The sequence below is a fragment of the Pristiophorus japonicus genome, chromosome 6 (genome assembly GCF_044704955.1).
Source record: "Pristiophorus japonicus isolate sPriJap1 chromosome 6, sPriJap1.hap1, whole genome shotgun sequence".
Lineage (NCBI taxonomy): Eukaryota > Metazoa > Chordata > Chondrichthyes > Pristiophoridae > Pristiophorus > Pristiophorus japonicus.
The window spans coordinates 246,421,827-246,433,288 of record NC_091982.1 but is presented as its reverse complement, the minus strand read 5'-3'; positions in this window follow the sequence as shown (position 1 = coordinate 246,433,288).

Genomic DNA, 11,462 nt, shown 5'->3' with positions numbered 1-11,462 from the left:
AACTTCTTCACTCAGAGAGTTGTTAACCTGTGGAACTCCATACCGCAGAGAGTTGTTGATGCCAGTTCATTGGATATATTCAAGAGGGAGTTAGATATGGCCCTTACGGCTAAAGGGATCAAGGGTTATGGCGAGAAAGCAGGAAAGGGGTACTGAGGTGAATGATCAGCCATGATCTTATTGAATGGTGGTGAAGGCTCGAAGGGCCGAATGGCCTACTCCTGCACCTATTTTCTATGTTTCTATGTTTCTATCCACAGTGCGGCCCTGGACAATGTTGACCACTTTCCCTACCTCGGGAAGGGCAGACATCGACAACGAGGTCCAACACCTCCTCCAGTGTGCCTTCGGTCGCCTGAGGACGAGAGTGTTCAAAGACCAGGCCCTCAAATCTGGCACCAAGCTTATGGTCTATAGGGCTGTAGTGATACCCGCCCTGGCTCAGAGACGTGGACCATATACAGTAGGCACCTCAAATCGCTGGAAAATTACCACCAACGATGTCTCCACAAAATCCTGCAAATCCTCTGGAGGACAGACGCACCAATGTTAGTGTTCTCGATCAGGCCAACATCCCCAGCATCGAAGCACTGACCACACTCGACCAGCTCCGTTGGGCAGGCCACATTGTTTGCATGACTGACACAAGACTCCCAAAGCAAGCACTCTACTCGGGACTCCTACAAGACAGCGAGCCGTAGGAAGGCAGAGGAAACATTTCAAGGACACCCTCAAAGCCTCCTTGATAAAGTGCAACATCCGCCTGGGAGTCCCTGGTCCAAGTGGAGGAAGAGCATTCGGCAGGATGCTAAGCACCTTGAGTCTCGTCGCCGAGAGCATGCAGAATAGAAGCGCAGACAGCGGAAGGAACGTATGGTAAACCAGACTCCCCACCCACCCTTTCCTTCAACCACTGTCTGTCACACTTGTGACAGAGACTGTAATTCTCACATTGGACTGTTCAATCACCTGAGAACTCATTTTTGGCGTGGAAGGCAAGTCTTCCTCGATTTTGAGGGACTGCCTGTGATGATGACATGCTGCCAGATCAATAAATCTTTTCAAGATAGCTGAAGCATAAACTTGGGACATTCTTAAATAGAAGAGAAAGAATTTTCACAATTGTTCCCTACAATGTCCAACCCATGCACTCCAGTAACAACAACAACTTGCATTTATATAACGCCTTTAACGTAATGAAACGTCCCATGGCATTGTTTGGATGAGGCGTTAAACCGAGGCCCCGTCTGCTCTCTCAGGTGGAGGTTATAAGGTTCCATGGCACTATTTCATAGAAGAGCAGGGGAGTTATTCCTGGTGTCCTGGCCAATATTTATCTCTCAATCAACATCACTGAAAAAAACATTATCGCATTGCTGTGTGTGGGAGCTTGCTATGTGCGAAATTGGCTGCCACGTTTCCCACATTACAACAGTAACTACACTCCGAAAGTACTTCATTGACTGTGAAGAGCCTTGGAACCTCCTGAAGTCATGAAAGGCGCTATACAAATACAGATCTTTCTTTCTTTCTTGCTAGATATTAAACTGAGTCCCTTGCTGCTTGTTCAGGTGAATGTTAATCATGCCATGCCAATATTCAAAAGAAGAGTAAGACACTCTCTTGGTGACCTGGCCAATGCAGAGCCCTGAACCAATATCACCAAAAGTGGATCCATTGCTGTTTCATCTCAGTGCTGTTTGTGGGATCTTGCTGTCCCCATATAGCCTATATAACAACAGTTACTACACACCACTTGAAAAGCAAGTAATTATTTGTAGGTGAATCACATTGGGATATTTTTTGAGAGATGTGGTAAGGAAGGTTGAGGATGAAGGACAGTGATTGGTCCTTCCATGTTACTTGAATCACTGGACAGGGAATGGATCTTAAAGAAAGCTAATAACTGATTTAATTTGCTTCAATTGCTGATTTTCTAATTTTAACTTAATTTATAATTATGATATAATTATTTAATTTTGTTTAATTATAATTAATCTTTATTATACTGGTTTTACTATTGTATACTCCTTATTGTATTATTTACAATGTAATTTGAATTTCTTTTCTTTTAGTTTTTTCGCCTGTGTCTATCTGTGTGCGCATTCAGACCCGAGCCTTTAACCTCTTTTTACACTTCCTGCTCACGCTTTTGCTCTCTTTCCCTCAATGGTCAATATCTAACATGTTGTAAAATTGTTGTGAAGCGCCTTGGGACGTTTTACTACCTTAAAGGCGCTATATAAATAATAGTTAATATTATTATAATTGCACGTCTGTCTCTCACTGGCATGTAACGTGATATCATCACCAGCATATCGAGTATCCTCCACCAGATCATTTATAAATATGGAGAGAGGGTTTATTGGCGAACGCTTCTCTGAAACACCTTGGATGTTTTATTATGTTAAAGCTGCTATATAAATATAAGTTGTTGTTGTTGAGTATTGACACCATTGTGTCAGCCAATGAACTGGCAGCAGGCCGGGACTGACGGTTGGACTGACAGCAAACAAAGTCTATTTATTCAGCAACCAGCAAACAGAGGGGCCGAAATGGCCAATTCTGCGTCTGTCGTCAGCTGCTCCGGGGTGCTAACGGGACGCAATGGCGATTTCGCCCGGGCGATCATCCCCAGCGAAATCGGCCTCGTTTTTGCAGATGTGTTACCACCGTTCGGGGGTGCCCAGTGATGATGCCATCATTGCCGTGTGCACCGCCTTGTTACCGCCTCCCCCCCCCAACATAAATTCGGCCTCTCCTCTCAGCTCCTGCCTGGCGCTGTGAATGACAGCTGCAAGTGGAAGGTGGTTAGAGAATCGCTATTTAATGGCGCAATCTTGTCAAGAACTTTCCTGTCGGCCATTATTATTTCCAGCTTGTTGACCAATAGGCAGAGCGCCTGTTGCAAGGATTGTAGCGGGTTTCACCTCAAGGACTGTCCTGGCTCTTAAGCATTGCTTTGGTTAATTCAGGGCAGATTCGATTCCCCAACATTTATCTTGTTTCATGGGAGCTGTGTTGGCGCTAGACCTCCTGCTCCGACGGAGGGTATGTGGTGGAGACAAAGACTGCACCCACGTCGCTTTGCGGGCACTGCATCACAATCCTGAGATCTTCCGTAACTCACTGAATGTGCAGCTGGTGTGCGACCACACACGCAGAATCCTCACCGTCAATGCCCGCTACCCTGGCAACTGCCACGATGCCTTCATCCTGCACCAACTCTGCTGCAGCCACCACATCAAGTTCGCAGCTGGCTGCTGGGAGACAAGAGCTATCTGCTCTCCGCCTAGCTCCTGATTCCCCTCCATAACCCCACCACTCCTGCCCAGCACTCATACAATGAGAGCCATGCTGCCACCAGGAGCATCATTGAGCAGACCATCAGAGTGCTCAAGCAATGGTTCCGCTGCCTTAACCACTCGGGCGGAGTCCTCCAAAACTTGGCCGAGCAGGTGTCCCTATTCGGCATCGTCTGCTGCCTGCTGCACCACCTTGCCATCTTGAGGACACAGCCATTGCCACCAGGCACCACCTCAGGAGGAGGACCAGGAGGAGCAGGAGGAGGAGCAAGAGAAGGAGGACGAGGAGGACCAAGGGGTGGATCAGGAGGAGGAGGAGCAGGAGGAAGACGAGGAGGAGCAGGAGCAGCAACAGCCGCGACGGAGGAGGCAGTGACTCCATCGCGATCCTGCAAGTGAGGTCCGCAACCATCTCATCAGAGCTCGTTTCCACTGATTCCCATCCCACTTCCCGATTCCTCTGGATGTCCCCATCACCACAACAATTGGCCCTTCCATACCAAAGCCCCAAAACTGAAATGAGAGACAACAGCAAACATTAAACATTCCAATCACCATTTATAAAACAACAATCCTGAGATCTTCCGTAACTCACTGAATGTACAGGTGGTGTGCGACCACACCTGCAAATTACCTGCCACATTTCCTGCACTACAACAGTGACTACATTTCAAAAGTACAATGCTTTGGGACGTCCTGAGTCCATAAACCTGAAATTCAAAATGTGTTATCCTAATTCGCACCAAGTCCTGTTCACCTATGACCTCTCTACTAGAAGATTTAAATTGGCTCCCTGTCTATCAACGCCTCAATTTTAAACTTTTCATCCTTGTTTTCAAATCAAGGCTTCACTCCTCCCTATCTCTGTAACCTCCTGAAGCTCCACAATCCCCGATATCTCTGCGCTCCTCCAATTCTGGCCTCTTGTACATCCCTGATTTCCATCGCTCCGACATTGGCGGCCTTGCCTTCAGCTGCCTGGGCCCCGAGCTCTGGAACTCCCTCCCTAAACCTCTCCACCTCTCGCTCCTTAAAATTTACCAGTTTGACGTTGCTTTTGGCCATCTTAAATCTCTTTATGTGTCTCGATATCAAATTTTGTTTGATAATCGCTCCTGCGAAGCAGCTTGGGACATCATTCTATATTGTTGTTGTTGAAAGGAGCTATACAAATGCAAGTTCTTTGTACCGCAATGATTTGGAGGTGGAGCTGAACCCTTCCAGCTCGGTGATCCAGTGTGGTTGGAGCAGAGCCCAGGGATTGACTTATTACCAGACTGACACCAACGCGTTTAAGCATTCCTTCACCTCAACACTTTCTGTCATCACTTTCTCTGTAGGAGGTGCCGCTCAGCAAATTAATAAAACACGAAATGTTGCACGACTTGATTTTCTTTATGTTGTCTCTGTCTCGCTGCTCTTTCATCCAAAGCAAGTCAATGCCGTGGATGGAACGTACATTTCACTTTCTGCCCGACAAGCTCTTGACTGCACCCTCCGCAGTCCAGGGGAGAAGAGCAAAAGAAAAGACTTGTACAAAGCCTCACCATGCCTCCCAGAACCATTCTTTAAGCGCTTCACAATGAATGATTTACTATGAAGGACCGCTTGATCAGCAGCCCATCCACCACTTTATACATTCACTCCCTCCACCCCCGGCGCATCATGGCTGCAGTGTGCACCATCTACAAGATGCAGCAACTCGCCAAGGCTTCTTCTGCAGCACCTCCCAAACCCCCGACCTCCACCACCTAAAAGGACAAGGGCAGCAGGTACATGGGAACACCATCACCTTCACACTCCCCTCCAAGTCACACACCATCCTGACTTGGAAATATCTCGACCGTTCCTTCATCGTCGCTGGATCAAAATCCTGAAGCTCCCTCCCTAACAGCGCCGTGGGAGCACCTTCACCACATGGACTGCACAGACCTTTAATATCCAGCTGAGAGAGCAGACAGCACTTCAATTTAATGTGATATCTAATGCACCTCCAACAGTGCAGCGCTCCCTCAGTACTGCCCTGCAAGGCTCAGCCTAGATCACGTGCTCAAAATCTCTGGAGTGAGCCTTGAAACTGTGAGCCTTGAAACTGTGACCTTCTGACTCAGAGGTGAGAGAGTCACCCACTAAGCCACAGCCAACACTCGAGAAATGGAGCATTACACAATCGGCCAGAATTAGGGTTGCTGCAGGAGGTCACAGAGATAGGGAGGGGCGAGGGCCCTGGAGGGAATTGAAAGCTAGGATGAGAATTTTTAAATTGGGGCGTTGCTGGACCAGGAGCCAATGTTGGTCAGCAAGCACAACAACAACAACAACAACAACAACAACTACTTGCGTCTTTAACATAGTAAAACATTCCAAGGTGCTTCGCAGGAGTGTTACAAGACAAAAATTTGACACCGAGCCACATAAGAATAAATTACGGCAGTTGACCAATAGCTTGGACAAAGAGGTAGGTTTAAGGGGCGTCTTAAAGGAGGTAAGAGAGGTAGCGAGGCAGAGAGGTTTAGGGAGGGAGTTCCAGAGTTTGAGGCCCAGGCCGCTGAAGGCATGGCCCCCAATGGTTGAGTGATTATAATCAGGAATGCTCAAGAGGGCAGAATTAGAGGAGTGCAGATATCTCAGGGGGTTGTGGGCCTGGAGGAGATTACAGAGATGGGGAGGGATGAGACCATGGAGGGATTTGTAAACAAGGATGAGAATTTTGAAATCAAGGCATTGCTTAACTGGGAGCCAATGTAGGTCAGTGAGCATAGTAGTGATGGGTGATCGTGACTTGATGCAAGTCAGGATACGGGCTGTCGAGTTTTGGATGACCGCTAGTTTATGTAGGGTAGAATGTGGGAGGCCAGCCAGGAGTGTGTTGGAATAGTCAAGTCCAGAGGTAACAAAGGAGCGGATGAGGGTTTCAGCACAGGGGACGATGGAGGAACGGGATTTGGTGCGAGTTAGCCTACGAGCGGCAGAGTTTTAGATGACTAAAGATGTATGTGGATTGAAGGTAGGCAAACATTGACACTTGCCAGCATTGCGTTCGGTTTTACACATGACATCATTCGAAAGGCTCATAACATGTGCACAGAGAATTGTCAGTGTCCAAGCAATGTACTTACATTGGTCCAATGACATTGCTCCCTGGCCACATATCAAAGCTACCCTGTGTAGTCTGCACACGCCAGGACACCTTCACACATTGCAGAAATTCATTTAATTCCCAAAAACAGGTGTGGCGTCTCCGCAAAGCCCAACATGTAATTACTAAAACTAAAAGCACTGACAGTGAAGTTCAGGGCCAGCTCCCTCCCTGTAATTTCAGCTGACAGGCTTCCTCAGGCCGAACCTTTCCAAACTGGCAGCTACCTAGAGAACGACTGAGTGCCCAAGAATTACTTCCCAGTCATCCAGGGCAACATGATACCCAATGCTACTGCTAGGCAGTCCCCCGTGTCCAGGATGACGCTCTTCACACCATAAAAGATGGGTTCACAGCAGTTACAATGAGTTACATCTTAAAGGGTGGAAGATGCCTGTGCATGATTTATTTACCATGTGGTGACCGTTGCAGATCAGCCACTACACAGGCTTGACAGTGGCGAGGATTGACCAAGGTGACTGGAGACCTGCTCTGTTGCACATCCCTTGAGCACCAACCCCACTGCTGGTAAATGCTGCGCCGCTTCCCACTGGGCTCAAACGGCCACACCCCTCCCCCCCACCCCCGGGCTCGAACGCCCCCCCCCCACCCCCTGGGCTCGAACGCCACCCCCCCCCCCAACCCGGGCTTGAACACCCCCCCCCCCCCCGGGTTCCAACGCCGCCCCCCGGACTCAAATGCCGCCCCCCCCCTGCCCTGAGCTCAAATAACCCCCTCCCTCTTGGGCTCGAATGTTCCCCACCCCCGGGCTTGAATGCTCCCCCGCCCGGGGCTTGAACGCACCCCCACCCCCCGGGCTCGAACGCCGCCCTCGCTGGGCTCCAACACTGCCCTACACTGGGCATCTAACGCCTCCCTCGCAGGGCTCGGATGGCGCTCCAATAGGCTGCTTGGTCCCCAGTGACATCAGTCCAGTCGCCCTTGTAGAAGTGGTCGCACTTCTTGGCCAGCTTGCGCCGCTCCCTGCATTGGCTGGCTCTTCGAGTTATACCCCCACCTGCCGCTAATGGTCGGGGATGCCCAATATCATTCATTTCCAGGTTGTTTGGAGTGAAGGGGTGCTGGGTGGGGAGTGGGAATCAGTGTTGGGGTTAGTTGTAGCTCAGTGGGCAGCACTCTCACCTCTGAGTCAGAAGGTTGTGGGCTCAAATTCCACTCCAGGGACATGAGCACATAAATCTAGGCTGACACTCCCAGTGCAGTGCTGAGAGAGTGCTGCACTGTCGGAGGTGCCGTCTTTTGGATGAGTCGTTAATCGGAGGCCCCATCTGTTCTCTCAGGTGGATGTAAAAGATCCCATGGCACTATTTCGAAGAAGAGCAGGGGAGTTCTCCCTGGTGCCCTGGGCTAATATTTATCCCTCAGCCAAAATCACTAAAACAGATTATCTGGTCATTATCACATTGCTGTTTGTGGGAGCTTGCTGTGCGCAATTTGGCTGCTGCGTTTCCCACAACAGTGACCACACTGCAAAAATACTTCATTGGCTGTAAAGTGCTTTGAGGCATCTGGTGGTCATGAAAGGTGCTATATAAATATTAGTTTTTCTTTTTTTGCTCGATGCGGAACACGGGAACACGTCTGACTGGCATTTGCAACACTAGTTGTCTTATAAACCCCTCTCCCCTCCCCAGATCTAGTAATAGTCCGGAGTGCACAGGAGGAGGAAGCTGGGAATCAAAGAAACTCATCATCATCATAGGCAGTCCCTCAAAACCGAGGAAGACATGCTTCCACTCTAAAAGTGAGTTCTCAGGTGACTGAACAGTCCAAAACGGGAATTACAGTCTCTGTCACAGGTGGGGCAGAGAGTGGTTGAAGGAAAGGGTGGGTGGGACTGGTTTGCTGCACGCTCCTTCTGCTGCCTGCGCTTGGTTTCTGCACGCTCTCGGCGATGAGACTCGAGGTGCTCAGCGCCCTCCCGGATGCTCTTCCTCCACTTAGGGCGGTCTTTGGCCAGGGACTCCCAGGTGCCGGTGGGGATGTTGCACTTTATCAAGGCGGCTTTGAGGGTGTCCTTGAAATGTTTCCTCTGCCCACCTGGGGCTCGCTTGCCGTATAGGAGTTCCGAGTAGAGCGCTTGCTTAGGGAGTCTTGTGTCGGGCATGCAGATGATGTGGCCCGCCCAACGGAGCTGGTCGAGTGTGGTCAGTGCTTCGATGCTGGGGATGTTGGCCCGAGTGAGAACACTGATGTTGGTGCGCCTATCCTCCTAGGGGATTTGCAGGATTTTGCGGAGGCAGCGCTGATGGTACTTCTCCAGTGATTTGAGGTGCTTGTTGTACATAGTCCACGTCTGAGCCATATAGGAGGGCGGGTATCACTGCTGCCCTGTAGACCATCAGCTTGGTGCCAGATTTGAGATCCTCATCTTCAAACACTCTCTTCCTCAGGCGACCGAAGGCTGTGCTGTTGCACTGGAGGCAGTGCTGGACCTCGTCGGCGATGCCTGCCCTTGCTGATAGTAGGCTCCCGAGGTATGGAAAGTGGTCCACGTTGTCGAGGGCCCCGCCATGGATCTTGATGATTGGGGGCAGTGCTGTGTGGGGGGGAAGGTTGGTGGAGGACCTTTGTCTTATGGATGTTTAGCATAAGGCCCATGCTTTCATACGCCTCGGTGAATGTGTTGACGATGGCTTGGAGTTCGGCCTCTGAGTGTGCGCAGATGCAAGCATTGTCCGCGTACTGGTTTGACAACAGAGGATGGGACGGTCTTGGATCTAGCCTGGAGGCGATGAAGGTTGAACAGGTTCCCTCTGGTTCTTTAGTTTAGTTCCACTCCAGCGGGGAGCTTGTTGATAGCGAGATGGAGCATGGCAGCGAGGAAGATCGAGAAGAGCATTGTTGCGATGACAGAGTCCTGCTTGACCTCGGTCCGGACATGGATTGAGTCTGTGGTGGATTCATTGGTCAGGATCACGGCTTGCATATCATCATGGAGCAGGCAGAGGATGGTGACAAACCTTTGGGGGCAGCCGAAACGGAGGAGGATGCTCCATTGTCCCTCGCAGTTGACAGTGTCAAGACCTTTGTGAGGTCAAAGAAGGCCACGTACAGGGGTTGGTGCAGTTCCCTGCATTTTTCTTGTAGATGTCGCGCGGTGAAGATCATGTCCATTGTACCCCTCAATGAAACTAGCATTCACCCATCAGCAAAGACTACGGGACAATTTGAAGGGGCATAGCAGGACAAGTCAACATAAAGAGCACACCCGACAAAGGGACCCAAAACAAATGACCGGACTCTGATCAAACCGCTCCTATTATTCTGTGAGTTCAGACACAATACTTACCCTGAGTGCATGCTCATGATCTTTGACTCACCAGGTTCCTAATGAGAGAACTTGAATAAAAGCCTCATTGTTATAAGGTGCTTGCTATACTCACAATAGGTCTTTATGTCTCATCACAACTTGAAAAGCCACAAGTGTGGCTAATGACAGTGGGGTTGGTTAGGAGGCAGCACTGCACATCTCAATCAATTCTCAATGCCTGCTGCTGGGCCTTCCAATGCTATTTGAGTATCTGGTACAGATTTATACTTACATCATGCAGTCAGGCAGCAAAGACGTGGTCTGCGATAAAGTATTAATGAACATTTTCTAGCGTGGGCTTTGCACCTGTCATGTTCAACTCGATCAGTGCTGTGTCTGAGTGGACCATTTAACATTGAGCAATAGTGGATGCTCTTGGATCGGACGGCCATTATACATTTCTCCCCATATTGCTTTCCGTCAAAGTTAACTTCAATGGGAATGAAATTCTTGTGGGTATGTAACAGGCAACTGATCCACTATCATATGGCTTACACTATTGAGCATGTGTGTGAGTGTGTGTGTGTGTGAGTGAATGTGAATGTGAATGTGTGTGTGTGTGTGTGTGAGCGTGTGTGTGTGTGTATGTGTATGTGTGTGATTGAGTGTGCGTGAGTGTGTGTGTGTGTGTGAGCGTGTGTGTGTATGTGTATGTGTGTGTATGTGTGTGATTGAGTGTGTGTGAGTGAGTGTGTGTGAGCGTATGTGTATGTGAGCATATGTGTGTGTGTATGTGTATGTGTATGAGTGAGTGTGTGTGAGCGTATGTGTGTGTGTGAGCGTATGTGTGAGTGTGTGGATGTGTGTCACATGCTGTCTAAACCCTGAGTGAGGGAGAGAGAAAAAAGGAAAGACATAGGGCCCAAGTTTCCACATGATTCGCGCCTGATTTTTAGGAGCAACTGGTGGAGAACGGACTATTTTAGAAATCGCAATTCTCCACATTTTTTTTCTGCAGTTCTAGTCAGGTAGAACAGTTCTAGTTTAGAACAGAATTTTTTTCTTCAAAAGGGGGCGTGTCCGGCCACTGACGCCTGATTTGAAAGTTTCCAGTGTGAAAATGTACTCCAAACTAAAGTAGAATGGAGCCAGTGAAGATTTTTGTAGAACTGAAAAAACCTGTTCTACACATTAAAAAATCAGGCGCAGGTTACAAATTAGGCGTCCAGAACGAGGTGGGGGGAAGGGAACTCATTAAATTCGACAATAAATCCTTATTTATACTTCTACAAATATTATACAAATAAATCCAACCTGAATAAGCATTTATAAGCCAAGAAAAGATTAAATAAACCATCTTCCTACCTGTGTGAAAGTGCTTCAGCCAGGGAGAATTCTGCAGCCGTTCGTGCCGCTGAGCGGGAGGGGAGAGAGAGAGAGAGAGAGAGGGGGAGGGGGGGGAGGGAGAGAGAGAGAGAGAGAGAGAGAGAGAGGGGGGGAGGGAGAGAGAGGGGGGGAGGGAGAGAGAGAGAGGGGGGGGGAGGGGGGAGGGAGAGAGAGGGGGGAGGGGGGAAGGGAGAGGGAGGGAGGGAGAGAGGAGGAGGGGAAGAGGAGGGGGGGAAGAGGAGGGGGGGGAAGAGGAGGGGGGAAGAGGAGGGGGGGAGGGGGGGGGAAGAGGAGGGGGGAAGAGGGGGTGGGGGAAGAGGAGGGGGGTTGGGGGGAAGGGGGGGGTGGGGGGGGGGGG